This window comes from Miniopterus natalensis, chromosome 16, assembly GCF_054644295.1.
Source record: "Miniopterus natalensis isolate mMinNat1 chromosome 16, mMinNat1.hap1, whole genome shotgun sequence".
In the NCBI taxonomy this organism is placed as follows: Eukaryota; Metazoa; Chordata; class Mammalia; order Chiroptera; family Miniopteridae; genus Miniopterus; species Miniopterus natalensis.
In genome coordinates, this window is record NC_142096.1 from 42,466,908 (window position 1) to 42,489,885 (window position 22,978).

The following is a 22,978-nucleotide window of genomic DNA, read 5'->3' on the forward strand; positions in this document are numbered from 1 at the left end:
AGCCGGGTGACAATGCCACCGAGGGCCGGCCCCTGGGGACGCTTCCATTCACCTGGTTCCTGTAAAACTACAAAATGCTTCTCTCTCTTCTCTCAGAGTTTTGAATTCTTAGTATAACTGCCACTGGCTAGTTTGTGAATAGTTAAAAGCAAGGTCCCAATTTTATTTTGCATTTGATTAGTGTAAAACATCACTTCTTTCATGAATAGTTACCAGGGTTTTCATACACAGTCACAGATTGATGAAAAAAGACACGGTATCCCAAATTGCAAAAACACATTCTCAATGCACCTGTAAAATCCAGCTTTTCCTATGGGTGGAGGCATCCCACGGCCCCCCACTCCGGCTCAAGGTGCTACCAAAGACCCAACACTTCACAAGTGGGCTCCAAGGTTCACACCCAGGCTCAGTCACTTACTGTGTGGCTCTGGGCAAGTTACTTAATCTCTCTGTGCTGCTGTTTCCCCCCTGCTAAATGGAGGTAATACATCATAGCCCTCGCCAGGTTCTGCAGAGAGAGAATGAGGCCCAGTGCTCTGCACAGGGCCTGGCCCTCTGTATGTTATTTCTCATGGCTTGCTAAGCGCCAGGAACAAATACTCATTATGCTTCCCAGGTTACAACACAGAAGTTGGAGCTTCGGGATCAGCGGGCAGCTTCTGGGCGAAGGACACAAAGCCAGGGATGGTCCAGCCAGGGATGGTCCAGCCAGGGTGTAAATGCTTCCTGCACAAGGCTGGGCTCTGTAACATTTCTGCCAAAGAATAGAAGTCACAGGGCCCCTCCGTATCCTCTTAAGAATTGAAAACACTTTAGACATCTGAGTAATTCAAGGGTGAGCTGGATGTTTTGAAGGCCCTGAGTTTCCCCTTCCCTGTCCCACTAGGCTTGTGAGCCTGAGCTGGCAAATCAAAGAGCAGACAGCCTCAACTCCACAACCCACCCCAGCACCAAATCAGGGCTGCCTTCGCATGGCGCATGGGGCACAGAAGGATGGGAAGCAGCCCTGGACGGCCCGGAAGATCAGGCTCCATCCAGCAGAGGGTGGTAGTGTGCAGGGCCTGATTCTCAGCTTGTAGTGCAAAGGGTTTTACATAGTCCCCATCTTTCCAGGGCTCCAGTTTCAGGCAGTGCCACTGGCTGGGAGGTGAGGGGGGAGAGTCTAGGACAAGTGACCCCATTGTGCAGAGTCACCTGAGGGCCCCTGGCCTTTCTCTAAGCCTGTGTTTTAAGAACCTGAGTTCAGTAACAAGGTGCAAGCGGCCAAGAGGGTATAAATAAGGACCTGTGCTTTAGGGATGAATGGAGGCGGCATCTTTAGGGGTCCTTCTCCCCACTCTCCCAGGGCGGGTGAGGAGCCATGCTGTTTTGCCCAGTGCTCTCTCTTCTGCACTATTTAGGTAAACCACAGAATCCTGACTGTGGTTGTGGCAGCAGCTCCTAGCTTCACTGATCCCTGGGAAGAAAGGGTCTCCTCACAGTCTGAGGACATGTCTTGTCCCCAAACACAAGTCTAAATTCAGGGTGACACATTCTTAAGTGGATTCTTAATGGCAGTCTGAGAACAGAAGGCAGGTAAAACTTCCAGCTGACCCAAGTGACCAAAAGCCAAAGAGGTGGGAGTGGAGACTGCTCTGTTGCCGCACTAAACTGGATTGAGGGAAATCTCAGGGCGAGAGGCTCTGCCCTGGCAAACCCTAGGCAATTGGGGCCCCTGAGCCCCAGGACCTCTCACAACCCCAGTGGCTCTCTCCCTAGAGACAAGCAGACAACTCTCCAGAGCTGTTGCCCCAAGGAGGGAGACCAGCAGAGCAGGCTTACTGGGCTCCTGCAGGTGAAAACCTGCCCCGAATCCAAAACCCAGCCCCCAAGACCTTTCCTACTTCAACACATCTTCCTGGCAAATTAAAATTTAACTCAAGCACAACTCCATAGGCTTAAATTTTAACCCAACCAAAAAAAATTGAGTTGCTGCTCACCAGAGCGCACACGTCTATGAAATGCATCATCACCTGCCTTTAACACAGCACATGGAGAAAACATGCAATTAACTGTTAAAGACAAGTGGAGAAGCACTGAGGTCCCAATTTAACATCGTGAACGCTTCCCCATCCATCAGGCCCAGTGACAACACCTGGAAGCACATCAAGCTACTGCAGCGCAGAGATGCCCTCAAGTTCTCAGGTGCAGGCACTCAGACTGCTTTACAGACCCTCAAAATCCCTCTTACCTTGTTTCTAAAACTGAACTGCATGAGAGGTCCTGCGGTGGAAGTCCATCCCCCAGAGGGCCCCCACCCAAGGTCGCCTTCACACACTCCCTTCCTCCCCAGCCAGAAGGCAACTCCTCTCCTGGAATGTTCCAGCAACAGGGTGTAACGGGCACCAAGGGCAAGTCAATAATTCCTTTAATTGAGGCACCTTAAATGGACCCCTACCTCGCTCTTGAAGACACACTCCCATCCAAGGTATTTTTATTTTGTGCATTTAGTAATTAATTACAGGTGTACCTCAGATATACTGCGGTTCCAGGTCCAGGCAGCTGAAATAGAGTGAATGTTGCAATAAAGCAAGTTGTACTCTGCTGGTAGAGGGCCTTGCCTTCAATTTGTTAAGAACTGTGAAGCGCAATAAAGCGAGGTATGCCTTATTTCTCGAGATCAACGACACATTTACGTTCCTGTGAAAATGTTGTACTGATAATAAGTGCAATGACCTGCTTCGATCGCAGCCTTCGATCGCAGCAGTGTTCTGAACTGCAGTTCATATATACTTTTGTTACAGAAAAGTGTGAAGAATGCTCAATAAAAGACTTTCAAGTATAAAAGCACATGGCATTAGAATAAAATTCCATGGGGAAACAGAGCAGGAAATATGTCCATGTTACGTTTTTAAAAGGGTGCTGGGGGCCCCCAAATCCAGTATTTCACACTGGAGACTTCTGAGAGCAATAGAATAGTTATCTTAAATGTCTGTTTACAATATTCTAGAAATTACATCTTTTACAGCTACTTAAAATTAGCAAGAAAAAATTTAGATGTCAACTTAAGTGTGCTCATAATTTTCCAAAGTTATTTTACAGAATATGAGCAAAAGTGTGTGAAGAGGGCTCTGAAACAACCATAATTTACTAGCTGTGATGACGAGAACGTTGCCTTCTCCCTTCTGGTGGGTGCTCCCCAGGGTCACCTTCTGCGTGGATATGTCAAACCCTTCCCTTCAAAATAACTCAGGGAAAAATGTTCCTTTCCCATTCCAAACCAAAACTCATACTCTTCTGGATAAATATATTTTCCTAAAACAATGACTAAACTGTTGGCAACACGGAGCTTGCTTATTGTTTGCTGGCCTTTCGATGTCCAAGTGGCTGCTTACACTTGTACAATAAGATGTGCATGTACAAAGCACAGCGACCTCTGCGTCTGGACTGAACAAGTTCACCATGCCCCCCTCTCTGGCATCTGTTTTAAGGTTTGCTATGTATTTTACACTCAGTTTCCTCTCTGAAATGGGAAGAATCTGGTCACTAACCAAGCCAGCTGGCTCCAGGACTCAAAGGCAAACCCCAGGAGAGCCCCTCCAGGAGCAAATACCAAAAGCTCCCACTACGCTGCTCACCAGGACCCCAGGTAGAAAGTCCTTTCTGAATGCAGGCAATAAAGGGCCTCTCGGGCACTGGTTCAGGAATGTAGTTTCCCTCTCACTGCCAGCAAATCCATCAACAGGTTTGGGAGGATGACAACACCGAGGACCTAGGGCTGAACAATGCTCCCCTCACCCGGGCTTCAGGCCAAGCAAGCAGAGGTGAGAGGGCAAGGTAGCCAGGCTTAGGAACTTGAAAAGGCTCTGCAAATCACTTCAGCTGCAAGAGGACCTGCCTGGGGACAGTCAGCACCCTCACTCCTGCACCTGGGGGCAAAATGCCCAGCACCATGTGTATCCCCAAGGGGTGCAAGGTCCTACAGGCTCTGCTATCCACCCTGTGTGACCTGTCTTGCCTCAGGTTCCAAACCAGCCAAACAGAACTCAGAGCCCTTCTCTCCACTTTCAGGTGTTTATGTTTCATTTCCCATAATCTCTCAAAAAACTAGTACAGGCAGATCATGCTTTCTTGTACTTTGAGGATGTTGTGTTTTTTACTAATGGAGGGCACAGACCATTCACTAGAAGGAAGGTTATGACTTGCCTTACTGCAATGGTCTGCAACGGGACCGAAGGTATGTCTGAGGGCTGCCTGGGATGGCTTAACTCAAGATGAGCACACTCATCAGGTGACCACACCGGACGGCCCCAGCTCCCGGCATCTGCATGGGCCAAGGTCCCTGATGCTGTGTTGGGGCCCTGGGGAATGCAAGTTCAAAAGGAAAACAGAGAGTGGATTATGCTGCTGCCCTCGAGGCCTGTGGATGTTTCCATCTTCTTAAAATGCCTCTGCTAAAAGTCACCTGCCAAAAAAGCAGGTTCATAAACAGGCCCATACCAAGCATTTCCACCCCAAATGGCAGTGGGCTGAAATGACTACTGTGTCGACGGTTGAGGCTGACTTGGCCAGCTTCCCTCTGATTTCAGGTAGGGCCACTTCCTTCATGCCCATTGAAAAGGTCCACCATCTCCCAGTCCCGAATGCACCCGATTTCACAAAGGCTTAGCATTTGATACCTTAAAAAAGAAAGAAGGGCCACTCGAAGAACACTTTGGAAGTTCTGTGTCTAAAAAGACCCTTGCTCACTGACTTCGGTAGGGTAACTAAGCCTGTCTAAACAAGGGGACCTTGTCTGGGCACCGTGGGGGAGGGGCAGCTGGCCTGGGCCTGGAGCCCCCTGCACAGCAGGAGTGCTGGCTCCGGGGGCCTCTCTACGTGGGCCTTCCTCTCTGCGTGGCTGCTCTTCTCCTGGGAGGCCTCCTTCTGGTCAGATTTCCACTCAGCAAAGCAAAAATGCTCTCATGTTTCCTGGCTTGGACTTGAGGCAACCCACCTAACGGTGTTTTGCTCAGTGCACGCACCTTCATCTGCGCAATTCTGTTGTGATCACAAAAACCTGGGGAACCAGACCAGGCCAGCATGGAACAGCACCCTCCCTGTCCGCAGTAGGAACACGGCTTCCAGCACATTCCAGCCCCACAAATTACAGGCTCGGCTCTGCCAGGGGTGTTTCCGAAGAGGGCACTAGCAATTTGGGGTTGTCTACCACCTACAGCGCTTGCTAGTCGCCCTCACTCCGTGCCAGCCCTTGAGGCTGAGTCACAAACCACCCCTGCTGGCTACATGGGGCTGGGCTTCGGGGCCCTGGGGACAAGAGGAAGAGGGTGTAAATAGGTGACAGGCCTAACAGGCACCACAATCAGAAAACGACTGCATGGCTTGGACCCAAGCTCAGCCCTTTGCTTTCCTCCCCACCATCACTCAGGCAACACCACCAACCCAACACCAAGCAACCTAAACGCGGCTGCTCTCCTCCACTGGAGACGGGGAGCCACCGCTGCCGCAGCCCCCCCTCGCCTGCAGACCTGGCAGGCCTGGATCTGCGGCTCTGACAGGACAGGGTCTCACTCCCAGGCTTCTCCATCCTTTCCCACCTCCCCTTCCTCTCCAATAAGCAAAGTTGCAGGGCAGAGAGCCCATGATGTTAAAAACCACCCTGGAGCTCACCCAGTCCAATCTCTGCTCAGCTTTTACGATGTGACAAGGGCCAAGGCTGCAGCAGGGATCGCAGCGTGGGGAGCAGGCATCTCTCACAGGCCCCAGGGAGCCCAGGAGCGGCTGGGCAGCCTCCCCAGGGGGAGGCCAGTCCACACCTACCACCACTAAATCCTAATATGCATTTCAAATGCATCGCAAATAAGCCACTTCTTTTCTTTCCAGCTGCTGCCCCTAAAAACAATTAGGCTGAATGGGGCTGAAATTCTTGATTTTAAAAGACAACCTATTTCCCCGCCCTCTCCGAAGCACTGGGGTTCTTCATCGCACCTGGGCCATTCCACCTGGGGCCTGCATAGCTCAGGCCACAATCCCTGCCCCTTCCCATCTTCTAGCAGATTCTGCAAACTCTCCCCCCAGGCATGAAGTTTGACTCTTACTCTTCAAAACATAGTTCAGGTCTGGCAGAAAATTATCCACATCTTTTCAAGGAGGCTAAGGGCTACTGTTTCTGACGCCCAACTGTCCGTTACAATTCTTAATCAGTAGACCAATCCTCCAGCTTTTTACTTTCTATCTTGCTTTCCTTCAAGCACAAAACAGAAGAGATGAAAGACTGCCCCACACCCTGCCTGTCTGTCCCTGCCAGGATAGGAGAGACAGACGCAGGGAAGGAAAGCAGGGGCCACACGCGGGTAACGCAGGGAAGAGCAACTTGGGTTTTCCCTGTAGAAACAGGCTTTGATTCTGACAAACACTTGACCCCGTAATTGCTTCAATCGCTCATCTTCTAAACTCTCCTTCCTTCCCAGGCCCTAGCCTAGGAGACATCCCAATAACCAGAAACTACAAGGCCCCTTTTGCTGGAGTCAGCTGAGGTATCAAACAAAAAACACACTCCCTAGGAGACCAAGCGCCCCCGCCCACTCCTCCCTGGTCACCCCCCACAACCTTCTAGAAACCCTGCAGTTAACCAGGAGGCTGTGCTCCTTTTCGGCCCCCTCCATCCTGACATGTCTCCCCAGGAACAGCGGGGGGCTGGCGGTGCTCCCTGGGAAGCCAACCAGAGCAACACACCTTGGGGAGGAATGGGTTAAGCCCAAGAGCTCCGGGAGGACCGGCAGCTCGGGAAGGGAAAGCGGTGCGAGGTGCAGACAAACGAGGGACTTCTGCGGGGCACGCACGGGCGCCTCTCCTGCGGGACGAGCTCGGCCGCGGGAGATAAAGATATCTGCAACACGGCAGGTGAGACAAAACCACGGCCCGGCGCGGCGGGCCCAGGGGCGCAGCCCGCCCGGCGTGCAGGGGCCGGCGCGCTGGGACCTCCGTCGAGGAGGGCTCCGGGCAGAGCGGACGCAGGCTCAGCTCGCGCAAGTTGGAGATGTCAGGCCGAGGAGGCAGGGCAAGGTCGGGCCAAGGGGGCGAGGAGCCTGGCTTCTCCACAAGTAGAGAAACCTGAGGCAACGGTGGGGATGCTGAGGGGTACGACGGGGGCAGGGTGCACGGGAAGGGGCACACCTCGCAGCGGGGCCCGAGCCTCAGGGAGGCTGCTGGGACTGGGACGAGGAGGGGCAGGTGCAGCCCGGAGAGGCGGGAGGCGGCCGAGGGTGAGGGCCGGTGTCCGGGCGGGAGGCGGCGTTCGGACGGGGCGTGGGTTCCCTCCCGGAGGAAGAGGTGGCCGGAGGGGCGGGAGTTCGAGGCCGCGGCCGCGCGGAGGTGGGAGTGGGGAGGCGGCAGGTGCGGGGCGCCCAGGTGCGGGGCGCCAGGTGCCGGGCCTGGTCCGGCGGGCGGCCGCTCACCTGTCTCCTACGGCCGGGGCCGCGGGGGCGGCGGCGCGGCCGGGCCGGGCGGAGCTGGGGGCGGCGGGGGCGCGGAGCCCCGAGCGCTCGGGAGCGGCGGCTGAGGCGGGAACCCGGCGGCAGCGGCTCCTCTGCGGGCCGGCCGGGCGGTCAGTCTGCGGGAGCACGGGCGCGGACGGAGCGCTGCGAGAATGCGGCCGGCGCGCTGGGACAACGCCGCTTTATCGGGTCGGAAACAGCCGCCGCGCGCCGCTTCCGCTGACGCAGCGCCGGCCTGCGCTCATGACTATGCAGCAGCCGCCGCGGGAGGCCGGGGCGGGGCCTGCACCGCGCGCGCCCATTGGCCGTCCGTCCCCCCGCCCACCTCGCCGCCCCGCCCCATCATCCTAGGCCCCGCCCCCGTCAGGCCCCGCCCCTGCGCATCCCACCTTCCTCCTCCCCGAGCGGCGTCCCGCGCGCCCCCAGCGCGGCCTCTTCCTCCCCCGAGCGCCCGCCCCTGCCCAGGAGCCCTGGCCCCGCAATCCCGCCGCGTCCGTCTCCGTGGCCGCGGGAGGGAGGGGGAACCCTGCAGCCCCGCTCCTCCCTGCTCACCTGGATCCCTGACTCTCCCCAAACGCCCTCCTCGCAGAAGGACCCGAAGAGCCGCAGCAAACACCCGTGGTCTCCCCATCCTGGCCAAAGCCTCCTCGCCTCCCGCCCCTCGCGGGCCTGATACCCCTCCCCACTCTCCTCCCTCTCCCACGCACTTCCAGGGGTCCCCTGTCGGCCCAGCGCCCTGGAGAGCTGGGCAGGACCCCAGATGGAGCCTCCCACTCTCGGCCTGACCCATGCTAGGGACACCCACCCAGTGCCACCCTGAAAGCAGATTGGCTATAATTCCTGGGATGGGGCTGCTGGGACCCCATGGGGGTAAGGTCGGAGGAGGCAGCTTGACAAACAGAGCAGCAGATGATATAATGGGCTGAGGTCAGACAGCCCTGTACCTTCCCTCCGCAGGGTTGAAGTGGCTTTGGACAAATTACTTCACCTCTTAGAGCCTGGGTGTCCTCATCTGTAACATAGAGATCATAAGACCCATCTCATGGGGTTGCTGAAGGGATTTAGAAATAAATGGTGCAGTGCACCACCTCCAGAGCAGTTAAAATGGGAAAATCTGACAATATCAAGTGTTGACAAAGAAGTGGAGCAACCGGAACTCTCAGACGTTGCTCGTGGGAATGCAGAATGATGCAGCCACCTTGGAACTGTATTTAAACCCTATGACCTAGCAATTTCCCTCCCAGATGCATATCTTATCTGATCATATTTCTGTTCATAGCAGCACAGTTTGTAATAAACAAAAATTGGAAACTACCCAGAATGCCTATCAGTGATAGAACAGATACATAAATTGGGATATAGTCACGCAATAGAATGACGGCAATGACAATGAGTAATCACAACCACACACAAAAATATGGCTAACTCTTACAAATGATTTTGAAGACGGAAAAAAAGCCAGACCCCAAAGCATGTAGGATCCCATGGATATAAATTGGTGGAAGTGTATATATGGTGGAGAGAGGGGCCCAGAGCCAGTACAGGAAGGGGACAGGAAGGAAGTGTCTAGGGTGCTGGTTAGATTCAGTTTCGTGACCTGGGTACTGGTTACACGGAGTTTTTTTCTTTTTTAAATATATCTTTATTGATTTCAGAGAGAGGAAAGGAGAGGGAGAGAGAGAGAGATAGAAACATCAATGATGAGAGAGTCATTGATCGGCTGCCTCCTGTACGCCCCAACCGGGGATCGAGCCCACGACACGGGCATGTACCTGACTGGAAATCAAACCCCAATCACCTGGATCCTAGGTCGACGCTCAATTGCTGAGCCACACCCGGCCAGGCTGGTTACATGGGTTTGTAGGTAATACTTCAATGAAAGATTAATAAGAACATCAGTGGTGTACACATAAAAGCCCAAAGGTGCGCCTGACATTTCATGGGTGCTCATTACTGTCTACCTACCTCCCCTGTTAGGTTTTTGCTCCTGTGGCCAGAGGATGAAGGCAGAGGCAATTCCAGCTGTGTTGTGTGCCAACTGCGTGACCTTGGGCACCTGACTTAACCTTCCTGAGTTCTCAGCTAAAAATGAGCCTTCTAATAACCCCTAGCTCACACGTTGTCTGGAGGATTAAATAAATGCTTTTTGAAAAAACTTGATACAGTAAGGAACACAGTAAGGACTTAATAAGTGTGTTTAATTATTTGCTAAACAGTAATTGTTTGTATTTGTTGCATCTTCTTCATTTTTAGTCGCTCACTAACCAACTACTGAGTGCCTACTATGTGCCATGTACCATGCCAGATGCTTTGACTAGAGCTGGCAACAAAATCCGCTCTCTCTCCTTAAGGGTCCCATGGTAGAATGGAAAATGCATGTAGATAAGGGAAGGCTCACTGGCCATCGTGGCCACAGAGCCCAGAACAGGATCTGACTCGCAGCTGGCGCTCCATGAATGCTTCTGGAAAAATAGCTGAATGCATATATAAAAGTGTATGCATACTCTTTCATGTGAATGAACTGCAGAAGGCAGGTTCTTAGCCAGAGATGTGGAAACATCAGATTAATTTACTTACGTAACCTGAAGTTTGACATAGAGATTGGACAGAGAACAAACTTAGGAAAAGCATGGCCCCAATGTACATGTGCCTGAACACTGCATGTGTGCATGTATATGTGTGTATACATGTATGCATGCACATGTATACATGGACCCGGGGCAGGGCCGCTCTACCAGCACTCCATCCACCTGCCTCCACCAAGAATGGTGTTGTGGACTGCATGTTTGTGTCCCTTCCAAAATTCATGTTGAACACTAACGCCAAAGAAATGGTATTTGAAGGTGGGGCCTTTGGAAAGTAATTAGGTCAGGATGGTGGAGCCCCCTGATGGGATTAGTGCCCTTATAGGAAGAGATGTGAAGGAGCTTGCTTCCTTCTCTGTGCACACACACACCACGGAAGGCCATTGTAAGAACATAACCAGGAGGAAGGCCCCCAAGAACCTCGCCATGCTGGCTGGCACCCTGATCTCGGGTTTGCCAGCCCCCAGAACTGGGAGAAATAAGTGTTGAACGTTTGAGCTGCCCAGACTCTGGTATACTGTTGCAGCAGCCCCAGCCAACTGCCACAACGGATAAGATGTGTCCGTGGCCTGTAGCCCCACTATCCAGCTGCCCAGTGCAGCCTGAGAATGGGGGCCCCAGGGCCCCTACACAGCTTTGCCTTACCCCATCTTTGAAGGGCTAAGCTCCCGGTCCTATGAAGAGAGTGCTTGACATGTTGGAAGTCCTCTCGCCCTGGATTCTGGGCTGGCCCCAGAGCAGGGCCTGCCTGGACACTTAACTGTTACAGGTGTGCAACCTGGGCAGTCTCACAGGCCCCGTGCTCAGAAGAGCTCCACGCCCGGTCCACTGTCACCGTTTTAAATTCTTAGTAATTTTCAACAAGGGCCCCCCAAATTGTGGAGCTTGTGTGCTCTTTTGTAAGTATGTCGCCCCCAGGGTGCCTGTGGAGAGGCAGGCATGACGATGTCTTCATCACTGCTGTGCAGCCTTGCCTTCTCCCCACACCTGTGGGCCCTTGGAGCAGGGGCACATCCCTTTCATCCTTGGACTCCCATGGCCTAAGGACGAGTAAGACTGTAACCTCAACCATTTCTGGAGGTCTGCCAGGAATTGCCTCCTCCAAGAAGCCCTTCTGGGTGTCCTGCCTCAAAGGACTCAGTGGCTTACTCCCATGAGCTCTGAGGTGCTCCACTGTTCACAGATCGATGCCAAGACCCCTCATTCTGGACTGTAACTGGGCATCATCTGTCTCCCCAGTGGTCTGCAAGTTCTATCCAAGGGGCTGGTCCCAGGTCAGGTTCACTGCTGCAGCCCAGAGCCTGCCCATTGTGGGGCTGCAGACATGTTTGGATGGAGAGGGAGACAGAGAGAAAGTCAAGGAATTTCTGAACAAGGGCCCATGGAGAGACTCTGCAGGTCCACACACCCCTGAAACAACATGAGCCAACTTTAATGAGGTCTGGCACTTGATGAGGGCCAGACCCAGCACTCTAGGAGTTTCCTACAGTCATGTGCCTACGTGGGTCAAGAGTTTCCATTTTTGTCCTGTGACCCTCTGGGTTCAGGCCCCTGCAGCAGAAGGGATGAGGACCCTGTGACCTTTAGCACCCCTGACCCTGCTGATGCCAGGAGGCAGGGACAAATGGAAATGCTGGTCTGAGAGAGAGGAGAGGGAGGAGCAGGATTGTGGCAGGTAGGGGTTTGGGAAGTGAAGGGGCAATCAGCAGATAGATTTGGGATTATAGGGCCTAGGTTTGAACTTTGACCTCACTGTAAATGAACCTGAACCTGTGAAATGGAGAGGATCTAACCTGAAGAGGGTGGTGCTCAGGGGCACAGACACAGAGCTGCATTCAGGGGCTGAAACCCCAGCCCTGCCGTTGACCAGCTCTCTGACCTTGGGCAGGTCACTCAGCCCCCTGGCCCTGAGTACCCCAGCTTCCAAAAGAGAAGAATGATAGGCTGGTATGAGAGGTAGATGAATTAGTACAGGAGTCACCCCTTATCCATGACTTCTCTTTCACGGTTTCGGTTACCTGAAGTCATACCACAGTCCGAAAATATGAACTGGAAAATTTCAGAAACAATTTATAGATTTCCAATTGCACACCATTTTGAGTAGCGTGATGAAATTGCGCACCATCTCCCTCAGTCCTCCTGGGGATGTAAATCATCCCTTTGACCAGTGTATCCACCTGTAGCTGCCCCCTGCCTGCTAGTCAATTAGCAGCCTTCTCCGTAACCAGATCAACTGTGGCTAAGTGTGTTCAAGTCGCCCTCATTACCAAGTTATCAAGTAACTTATAATTGTTCTATTTTATTATTAGTCACTGCTGTTAATCTCTTACTGTGCCTAATTTATAAATTACACCTTAACATAGTTCTGTATGTATAGGAAAAAACAATATGGCCCTGGCCAGTTTGGTTCAGTGGTTACAATGTCAGCCTGCAGACCGAAGGGTCCCAGGTTCGATTCCAGCCAAGGGCATGTACCTCGGTTGCAGGTTCTGCCCTGGTTGGAGTACCTGCAGGAGGCGACCAAACGCTATGTCTCTCACATGGATGTTTCTCTCTCTCTCCCTTCCATTCTCTTTGAAAAGCAATGGAAAAAATATCCTCAGTTGAGGATTAAAAAAACAAACAAAACAAACAGTATATATAGGGCTTGGTTTCAGGCAGCCACTGGGGATATTGGGATGTATCCCTATGGATGAGGGGGACTACTGTGTACATAACTGCAAGCCATTGACAGGGGAGGAACTCAGTCAACGGGGACAGCTGGGTTTTACTGTGATTAAAAACAATAAACCCACTCCTTCATTTGAGGCCTCTTCCATGCCTTGCGGGATCTCTTTAGGGGCCCAAGGAAGAGGGGGAAAGAGAGTCTAGAAGATGAGGCAGTGTCCCAGCTGGACACTCCCTTTACAGGACACCTTTTATGCTTGTTTGGAAATCTCTCCTTTGTTTTTGAAGCAACAAACACTTTTTAAAATAAACTTTTGCAAATCCCCAATCTCTCAATTGGCATGCTCATTTATCACCAGATAGGTCTGAGCACCTTCTCTGAGCCAGGCAGGCCACACACACACACACACACACACACACACACACACACACTCACACTTTCTCAGGGTGCTGATCTCCAGTTGTGTCTACCTGACAGCTGTTCCTCCTCCCCTCCTCCCACTTCCCTATGAGCCCATCTCAGGTGTGGTGGAGAGAGCAGAGGGCACAGGAGCAGAATTCCAGCTCTGCAATTTCCTGCTGGGTGACCTTGGGGAAAATACCTAATGTCTGTGAGCCCCAGGTGGGCCCACACCCTGCAGATCCCAGATCTTAAGCAAAACCAAGCCCCCGCAATTGCCCATGACAAAACTTAAGACCTGAGAGAACAATGTCTGAACAGGTGTCCTGGGGCTGCGGCGGCTCAGCCCCAAGGCGGACAAATCCACAGCAGGACTTCCAGGTGCTCAGATTGCCAAGAGAGCGTCAGGCTCCCTGAGGTCATACAGCTTCCCAGGGTCACGCAACCCCTTGGGGCCATACAGCTTTCTGGGATCATAAGTCCTCTCAGGGTCATATGGCCACTTGGAGTGTCATACGATTATCTGGCTTTCCAAGGAGGAACCTGGAGTCATACAATTGCCAGGAGTCATATGGCTACTTGGTCATAAGGTGACCCAGGGTCATATGGCCACTTGGGGCAGCACAGCTACCTGGGTCTGATGGATACCTGGGGTCATAGGTGTGTCTCACTGGAAGTTGGGGCTCCTTCCAAGCCATTCCACTACCTCCTGTCCCTGGTTCCTTGTCTGTGAGTAGACAGGACACTTGTGTCTAGAGCATGAGTAAGTACCTGAGGGAAGGGTGTGCAGGGCCCACCCAACACAGAGCCACTCAGTAACTGGCCACAAGGCCAAGAAGGCCACCTGTGGCTGAGGGCTTAGCATTCACCCTCCCAGCCTGAGCAGACCCAGGATGTTCCCCAGGAGAGAGCTGGGCAGATTTTTCACCTGGAATGAGGGGTGCCTTCTGGCCGTGGTGCGGCCTGGGCAAAGGCCTGAAGCTAGAATATACCTGTTTAGGACAAGATGAGCAGGGCCAGGGCTGGGACAGGCCATGCACGGGAAGGTGAGCTGACAAGAGCAGCAGGCTTCACTCCCGGGTGGGCAGACACGTGTGTGTCACCATGCAATGCCTTTTTCTGTAGCTGTTTTATGTTCCACAATTAAGCATGTAGAATAAATAAAAGAGTAAAATAGGACCCTGACTTCAGCCAGATTGGAGGAGCCTCAGGTGCCAGCTACTGAAATTGGCCTCATTCCTGAGGGTGAGGGAGTCCGATGGGGGTGCCCGGTGAGGTAGTGGATGTCCATGCTGGTGAAGGGGTGAGGGGTGGGCAGCGGCCGGGGAGGAGACGAGAAAGCAGATGTGTGACTGACTGCATCATGGCGATAGGGCTCACACTCTGGTGCAGGTGATGGCAGCTGCCATCCTATAATCTCTACAGGCCCCGTGGGTCCTTTCCCCCTCCCCTGCCCCTCCCAGCTCTCTCCCTGCCCTCAAACAGACGTCTGCCTTTCCCTCTCCCCTTCTCCCTCAGGGTGTTTGCTTCTTAAAAAGTGGGCAATGCTAACCCCTAAAGGAATCTGTGGCTGATGAGGGCTCATGTGGCCTAGTGTCACGGGGAGGCACTTACTTGAGACAGTGGAGCCCTGCTGAGGGTTCAGAAAGCCTTACAGCAGGCACACACACATGCACACCATGGCTGGACCGCCAGCCCCTCACTCCCCTTCCTGACCTGGGACACAGAATGACTGGTGCCAGGGCTTCCTCCCGACCAAGTCCTTATGGAAGCTATCCCTGCAGGAGCCCCCAAGTGTGGGGCAGCCTTCACACTGGCAGAAAGGGGCACCGGTGTCCAGGGATTCAGGAATCCTGGGGTGGAGCACTAGACTGTCTGGGTTCCAGTCCCAACTCGACCCCTCCCTCTCCAGCCCCATGCTCAGTTCGGGCTATGAACAATCTCTTTGCTTCTCTGTACTGTAGTGATCTCGTCCATAAAATGAATGCCTGGGTCCAGAGCTCATGCTTGCCTGGGTGGACTCGGGAGACTGCAGATGGTCAAGGATGATTGCTGTGAGAAACTGAGCACTAGCTTGGGTCCCAGCTGATCAAGGTCACCTATATCCACAGTAGCTGTGTGCTCAGAGCATTCGTGTCCCTGTCTGCTGGAAGAAATGACAGCTCAGAGAGGTAAGGTGGCAGGCCCCATGTCATGCAGTGGGTATATAGCCTAGCTGGGATTGGAACCCAGGCCACCTGGCTCTGAGTCCTGGTGCCCTCCACCCAAGGTCACAGGGCTTGCAAGGAACTCCCTGACTGTCAGTCAGAGTGGGAAGCTGCAGTGTCCACTTGGCTGGCATCTTGAGTCCAGCTGTCAGGACAGTGATGGAGGGAGGATAGGGTCCCCTTCAGCTCAGCCCTGAACCAAATGACCAGGGTGACCTGGAGAGGAGGTGGGGAGCCAGCCACCTATGGCAGGTGACAGGGTGGGGCATCTGGCAGAGCTTCTTAGAATGAAGGGTAAAGGCAGGTGATGTGTGGGGACACCCCACCCAGGGCCCCTGGAGTAGGCCACACCTGCTGACGTCAGCAAAAGCAGGGTGGGCCCCTGGGGTGCTCTGGTCAGTCCATGGTCCCCAGTCAGTCATCCAGCTGCAGACTTCTAACCCCACCCCTGCTTGGCTCGCAGCCCTCTCAGCCCTCTCATCCCTCTGGGTCAACTCTCTCTTCTCCTGCCTTTGCTCACACTCTTTCTCCTGCCAGCAGTCCCCTCCCTCCCCCTTGGGACTGCCAGTCCCTTGTACACCTCCTCCAGGAAGCCCTCCCAGACCACCCCAGTGCATGGTAATTTCTGCTTCCCCCAGCATATGGCAATAGTAAAGCTGGACTTTGATTATGTCCTGAATCACCATTTACAGAGCAATCTACACTTTACAAAGCACTTTTCCTGTCCATGGTCTCATTGGAACCTCACAGGAACACTACAGGGTCAGATGGTTCTTGAACCCATTTCGCAGGTGGGGACCCAAGAGGTGAGAAAAGGGCATGAGCTCATGTTGGGGTATAACTGCACCAATGGCTAACACTTCCTGAGACCTCTCTAGGTATCCAAGTCTGGCCTATGTGATTTCCACTCATGCATCCCTTCAGTAAATGTGACAGCACCCACGCTGTGCCAGGTGCTGGGGAACCAGCGATAGAAACAAACCAACACCATTCCCTCCTCCTGGAATCCACACCCTAGCGGGGAGGCAGAAAATGAACGAGTAACACAGTAAGTTAGGGGAGGTTGCCCCCCTCCCCAGGTCACAGAGGAAACAGCACCCCCTAGATACTAGCCGAAATAGGGCGTCCTGTTTCTTCTGCCTTCCATACGTGCATTCACGTGCTCATTCGTGAACACAAAAAGTACAGATCGTCCATGAGGTGCCGGGGGCTCCGTGAGCATGTGTGATGCAAACAGACTACGTCCTTGCTCTCAAGGGGCTTGCATTCTAGTGGGGTACATAGCAATGAAGCAATGGTAGGAGCCCATGGTTAGAAACACCACTGAGAAAAATAAAACTGAGGACGGAGGATGGGAGGGGTGCTGCTCTCCACTGCAAGTGGCTAGGAAGGCCTCCCAGTGGGAGTGGACTCAGGAGGGTCTGGGCAAAGGAGGGGCACAGCCGATTTACTGTCTTGCTGGGTCTTTCAGGCAGGTGCCTGGAGAACGACTGAAGGGCAGAGCAGGGACCACAGTGCTTCCGTGACAGTGCTGGGTGGGAGCTGAAGGTGATGATGAGGGGAGTGGTGGCTGGATACCAGATAAACACTGAGGCCACAGGACTGTCTGCTGGATGGGCCATGGGAGGCAGGAATGGAGTTATTACAAGGGGTGAAAGCTTGTCTAAGCCTCCTTTAGCCTCAGTTTTCTCACCTGTAATATGGGGTGCTGGGATCTCACTGCCCAGACTCTGGGAAGTGTGGGAGCGGAGCCAGCCCTCACTCATTCACTGCAGCCGCACTGAGGCGATCCACTCGCACTGGTCTAGGTGGGGACATGATGAGTGCTTTACAAATAGTGGTTTGTTGTTTAAAAAAACAGAGGTGGGAGAGCGCTGAACCCAAAGAAGGTGAAGTGCTGATAATGGAGTTGAGGGCCATTGTCATGGCTGGAGGTGGGTCATTTTGGACCAAGGGTGGTAGCCCTGTTAGGTGACTGCCTGCAGCAGGGTCGGTATTGTCTGACCCTGAGGCAGGACAGTTCAAGAGAAGTTGCCGGGGGTGACTGGAGCCCAAAGCCAAGAATGACAGGCTGCTGAGGGCTGACCCCATTTCCCCAGGCGGTGGTGCCAGGAGGCCTGTGTTCCATGGTGTTTACTCAGCTCTTCTGGCTCCAAGGAGCTCCAAGTGTTGGGGCCTGTTCCCAGGGTCATCCCCTTGGCAGCAGGCTGGGAGGCAGGGAGGGAGCAGCACGGAGGCTGAGGTGATGCTTCTCCGGGTGGCTGGGCAGGGTGGAGGCAGCTGGAAGCAAGAGAAAAGTGGGAGGTTCGGCCCCTCCTTAGTCTGCAGTCCCGGGACGCCACCCCTAGACCCTGCTCTGGGGCTTAGAGCTAGGTAGCAGGGTGGACCTGAACAGAGACCTCTTGCCCCAGCTGCTTGCCGAGGAAGGGGCGGAGCAGGTGCAGAGTCAGACTCAGACAACAGGGTCAGGCTCAGGCAGGGAGCACACAGGGTCAGGGTTCAGTCCGTAAAACCACAGTCAGATAACTTGCAGGTAGGTTCAGGGCTTAATGTATAATCAGGGTCAGGGTTCCATGTCCGAATAAGGTTAGGTCTCCAAACATGAACAAGAACCAGGGCTCAGTGTGTGACAAGTGCCAAGCCCCTGCCCACGAGCAAGGCCAGGGTTCAGCCTGTGACCGGGGTCAGGGTTTAGTGTGTCACTCAGATTCAGAATTCAGTGTGGCTCCGGTCTCAGTCTGTGACGAGGACTGGGACTAGTCTCTGAGTGGCATCAGGACTCTGACAGCAGAAATCAGCGTGGGGCTGGCGCTCGTGCAGACAGTGAGGCAGGTACCACCCTGCGGTGGACTAAGGTCTCTTCTCTGCACAGTTCAGCCCCATTCATCTCTCTCTCTTTCATTTAAGAAACACCTACTCTGTGCCAGGCACTATTGTAGGTGTTTCAGGATCAAGGGTCGCTTAGCCCTAAAGAAGCTCCCATCTCCAGGGTGACTCAGTCCAGACTCCATCGATACTCTGGGACCTGGAAAGCACCAGGGATGAATTTCCACTCAGGACTCAGGCTTCCTGGAGGAGGAGGTTTGACGACTGGTTCATGTGACGGAGTGGGCAGGGGGGCAGAGGGTGCTGCTTAGCAAAGACTCGGAGGCTGGTCAGCTTAGAGCAAGGGCGTCTGGTTGCCAAGGTGAGCTTGGCCAGTAGCAGGTGCTGGGGCAGCTGTGGATAAACAGGGGTCAGGCATCAGACAGTGAACTGCAGGTAGCCTCTTTGGACAGAAAGCCACCCTTGCCACAGGCTTGGAGGCAGCCCCTGCCAGTTCCCCCTAGGTGACAATGTGATTGCTTTGGTGGGTATGCCCTGCCCCAGAGGCCACCCACCTTGGGTGGACCTGAACACAGAAGACAATTGGAAGCAATGAGAGTGGGTGACACAGACAAGCATGGCTGTTGGGAAGGGGGCGGATGGGTGGAGGCCAGGGCAGCAAGGGTGTGGACTGCCCTGGGAGGACCACTGTCAGCAAGGGACACACAGTGGGGGCCTGGGACACACACAGAACTCAGTCATGGGGCTCCCAGCCAGACACTGTCTCTGGGTGCTTGTCCAATTGGCCAAGTCATTGTAGCCTTGAGGGCTCCCCCTCCCCACCTTGAGCATTCAAGTCTTGGCCTACAGGACCTTCTGGCCCTCTGCTCTGCCATCCATGCAGAAGTGTGCACGCCTGAGCAGGGACCCTGGCCTCCCACCTCCCCCAGACCTCAGCCTTGGCCTTACGCCTGGCCCACTTTACACCCACTCTCACAGAGCCGAAGAGTCATCTTCTCCAAACACAATGAAAACAGATCCGTTCTCTGACACCAGGCCCCTGGACCAGGCCAGCAGCTCCTCTAGAACCTGTCCACAGCCTGGCTCATGTGCCCCTGCCCCACCTGAGGGCAGCCACTGGTCTGAGCCAGGGCTCTGGGGTGACAGCAGGGCTCTCAGAGGGGCAGGGCTGCCTCCAGACAAGCCGAGAGGAGGGGAAACTGAGGCCCAACAGCAGGGATACTGGGAGTGCAGGCAGGGTTGGAGGTACTTTGGGCTGGGGCTGTACAGCTCCAAAGACTCATTTGACCCCAAGGAGCCCATTTCATTGGACCAGGTGCCACCACTGTTCCCTTTGCTCAGATGAGGAAACCAAGGCCCAGAGCAGTTCAGTGATGCATCCAAAGCCACCCAGCCATCGGGAAGAACCAGGGCTGGACTCCAGACAGGCCCACCCCAGAGCTGGAGCTCCCAGCCCCAAGAACTGTCAGGACCATTGGGAATGGAAGCTGATCGCTGCAAGTAAATAAAACTACTTAACAAAAACAAACAAACAAACAAACAAATAGGAAGTGGGTGCTGTGCAGAGGTCCCTGGCTAGGGGTGCACTGCATTGGAATGCAGAGATCGCTGGGTAATCTGGGTGCTGATGGGTCCTGCCCCAGCACTCTCCCAGGTCCCCAGAGTGCCCTGGCTGCTGCCCCCACTCCTGTTCGATGTTTAATAGACATAGTGTCATGTGAGCCTTAATTCGCAACGGCTGGCATTGATTGAGTAGTTACTCTATGCCAAACCCTTTCCATCCCTTCGCTCATCTGAGCCTCACCCTGTACTTGGGACTGTATTCTGATCTCCATAGCTTGATGCAGAACCAAGGCTGAGAGCTGCATGCTGGCCTGGTCCCATTGCAGGTGACAGCAGAGCTCTGAACCCTCTGTCCTTCACCCCAGGCTATCTTCAGGGTCAGGAATAAGGTCACCCTCGTCCTGCATGGGTGGGGTGCTGGGATGGAACGGGGCCCACCCAGTTCCCGCCCAACCTGCTGGGTTGGTTTGGCCCTGCCCGCACCCCATGCCTGGGGAGCCAGCTTGTGCTGCCTTCCCACTGGCTCTATGACCAGGGACTTTTAGAGTCTGCTGTGGCCACAGGGGTTGTGGACCCTTGGGGTACCTTCCTTAGTCTCTGTAGAGCACGGGGTTTGAGGAGCTGGGCAAAACCTCAAACCTGCCAGCCTTGCAGGTGAGTTCTGCTGTCCAGGCCTCCCCAGACCCAAGCAGGTGTGCATGGAGAACCCCACCCCAGACACAGCCCAGTCTGTGACGTGGACAGGTCATGTTGCTGGCTGGGGCCTCAGTTTTCACACCTGCAACTTTAGGCAATGAACACATCTCACAGAAGCCGGGGGAGCACTCTTAGGAGTAATGGCTCTGAGTGGAGGCCCAGCACCTGGCCCTAACAGGCTCAGCCCCCTACTTTCACAGTGGGGTCAAAAGGCATGGACTGGAATCAGAAGTCCCTTGGCCCTCTGCTAGCTGTGAAGTCGGACAACCTGCTCCCCACTCCTTGCCTCAGTTTCAAGTAGGGGGCCCTCTGGGACACGAGATGGGGATCTAGACCCACACGAACACACTCTGCCTGCAGACATACAGGTGAACACATTCACACCCACGTGCATGCACAAACGTGTCACACCACACCTGGCTGCCACACACAGTCACCTACATGTGCCCAAAGAGCCACACCCCACTGGAGCACCCGCACACCTCCCACCTCACACACATGCCATCATATCCCTTGATCACCTGCATGCCCTCGGATCCACACCATTCTCCTGAGGCATAAGTGAGAGCTGGCACAGGCCTCTGCTTTGCTTTTGTCTCCGGCCTCTTTCCTTGGGCACCTGCTTCTGATGCTGCTGTCCTCTGAGAGTCTGCCCTGGGCCTGAGGGTTAGGCAACTTCAGAAAACTAGAAACTATCTGGGCTGATGAGACCCTCCTTACTGCTGCCACCTGGGCCCCAGCAGTGTCCCCACAAGCCAAGGTCACTGCTCCATCCATTCTCCACCCATGAACCCCACACAGCATCTGTTGGAGGGCCCATTTTCCATCTGTACTTAGGGCCCTGCGGACCCCTGAGCCCAGCAGCAGCCCTGGGAAGTCTTCAGCGGCCCTTCTTTTTGGGGTGCTGGCCTGCTCCCCAGCATGGGGCACTCAACTACCCACTCCTTTTTGCCACTTGAAATCCTGGCTTCAACACTCACCACAGTGGGGCATTGCAATCCCACTGCCTCAGCCTCTTCACGTGTATGAAGAGAACTCTGACAGTACCACCCGTGGGCCGGGAGGACTAATGAGTGAGGTGCCGGCCACACGCAAGGCTCCAGGAAGGCTTGAGGGGGGTCCTCCTTATCCCGGTGGGATCCCTGCTGGCTCTGGAGTCAGCCGAGTATCCTGGAGTCACCTGAACGAGGCCTCTGCTTGCTCTTCGAGACCCTTCAAGGACACGGTGACCCTTCCCCAGGCTCTGCCAACAGTGGGTGGGAGGAGTGGTGGACATGCCCACAGCCTGGGCTGCTGGCCTGCCCCTAGCTGAGCCTCAGTTTCCCCATCTGGCCACAGGACTTGTGGGAAGTTGTAAGAGATTGTTCACGTGGAATGCCTTCAAAGCAGGCAAGCGTGGTGGAGACGGCTGAGAGAGGCAAACTCTTCAGTCTCAAGGCCAAGGCCTGAACTCCTTCTAAAAGCTTCTCAGGCTCCTTGAGGCTGATGGAGAAATTCGAGCATTCGGCCCGGGTCCCTGGGTGACCACGGCGCAGGTGGCTGTGCGCAGCTGGTGTCTGACTCTGAGCTCTTTGGGGCAGAGTGCGGTTTGTGGAGCATTTTTTTTGGCAGGTCCTCACTGTTGAACTCAGGAGAATGGCAGAAAAGCAACAAGAAACCAGCCCGGTCCTGCCTGAGCCTACCTCATGTCCCCTGTCATCCCCAGTAGCAATCTGAGACAGAGCTGCTGCAAGCCCACTTCCCAGAGGAGATGCTGAGGCCTCATGGCTTAGCTCTGCTGGCCCACGGGGCACGGTGTGGGACCTGCCACTGACGAAAGTTCCATTTCCACAGGCCGCACTGACCCGTCTGTGACTGAAGAAACAGGGCTCCAGGAGCTAGAAAACTCAAGGAGAAGGTCACGCCACAGGGGCTTGGCCTAGTTCACATGGCTCTTGGCTACCACTTGAGTGACTTGGTGCTCCGTGCCTCAGTTTCCTCATCTCTGAAACAAGCCAGTGTTGTATAGGACACAGGCAAGGCACAGCCAGGGCTTGGTGCTATTTATGTTACTACAGGGAGGGCGCAGGGGGGCCTCCTGGGGTGAGTGGTGCTGAGTCAGATGGTCAGGAGGGATCTCTATTAACAGACAAGATGGGGGGAAGTGTTCCAGCAGAAGGAACAGCATGTGCAAAAATATCGAGGCCTGGGGATCTGCTCAAAGCCAGGCAGTACACTGGGAGGGCTGGAGCCAGAGTGGGTGGGGTGAGGGCTTCTGAGGCTCCCCATTTGCACTATGAGGGTGCCCAGAGAGGGGCCACTGTCAGTGGTTGTCCACACTGCCAATCCTAGCTGCTCCTTCTGCCAGAATGCCCCAATCTCTCCACCCGTCCAAACTAAACCAAAGTGCAGCCTCACTCCCAGAGGCTTTCCCACCACCATGATGTGGGAGTGGGAGACCAGCTCAAAGTGTGCATGCTGACAAGGCTCACTGGAGAGGCTTCCAGGGGGGCTGACTCCACTGCCGGATCTGGAGGCAAGAAAGGGCCTGAGAGCGGCGGGGGTGAGAAGCCTGAGGCC

General features: G+C 54.5%; 1 protein-coding gene across 1 annotated transcript in view; it reads right to left on the reverse strand.

Annotated features, from left to right (window-relative positions):
- SLC45A4 (solute carrier family 45 member 4) overlaps nt 1–7,454 on the reverse strand; it is a 59,871-nt gene extending 52,417 nt beyond the window's left edge. Inside the window, exon 1 of the mRNA XM_087825523.1 lies at nt 7,437–7,454. The gene's annotated coding sequence lies outside the window, so the exon portion shown is untranslated. The remainder of the gene's footprint in view (nt 1–7,436) is intronic.
- Nucleotides 7,455–22,978: the final 15,524 nt, after the last annotated feature.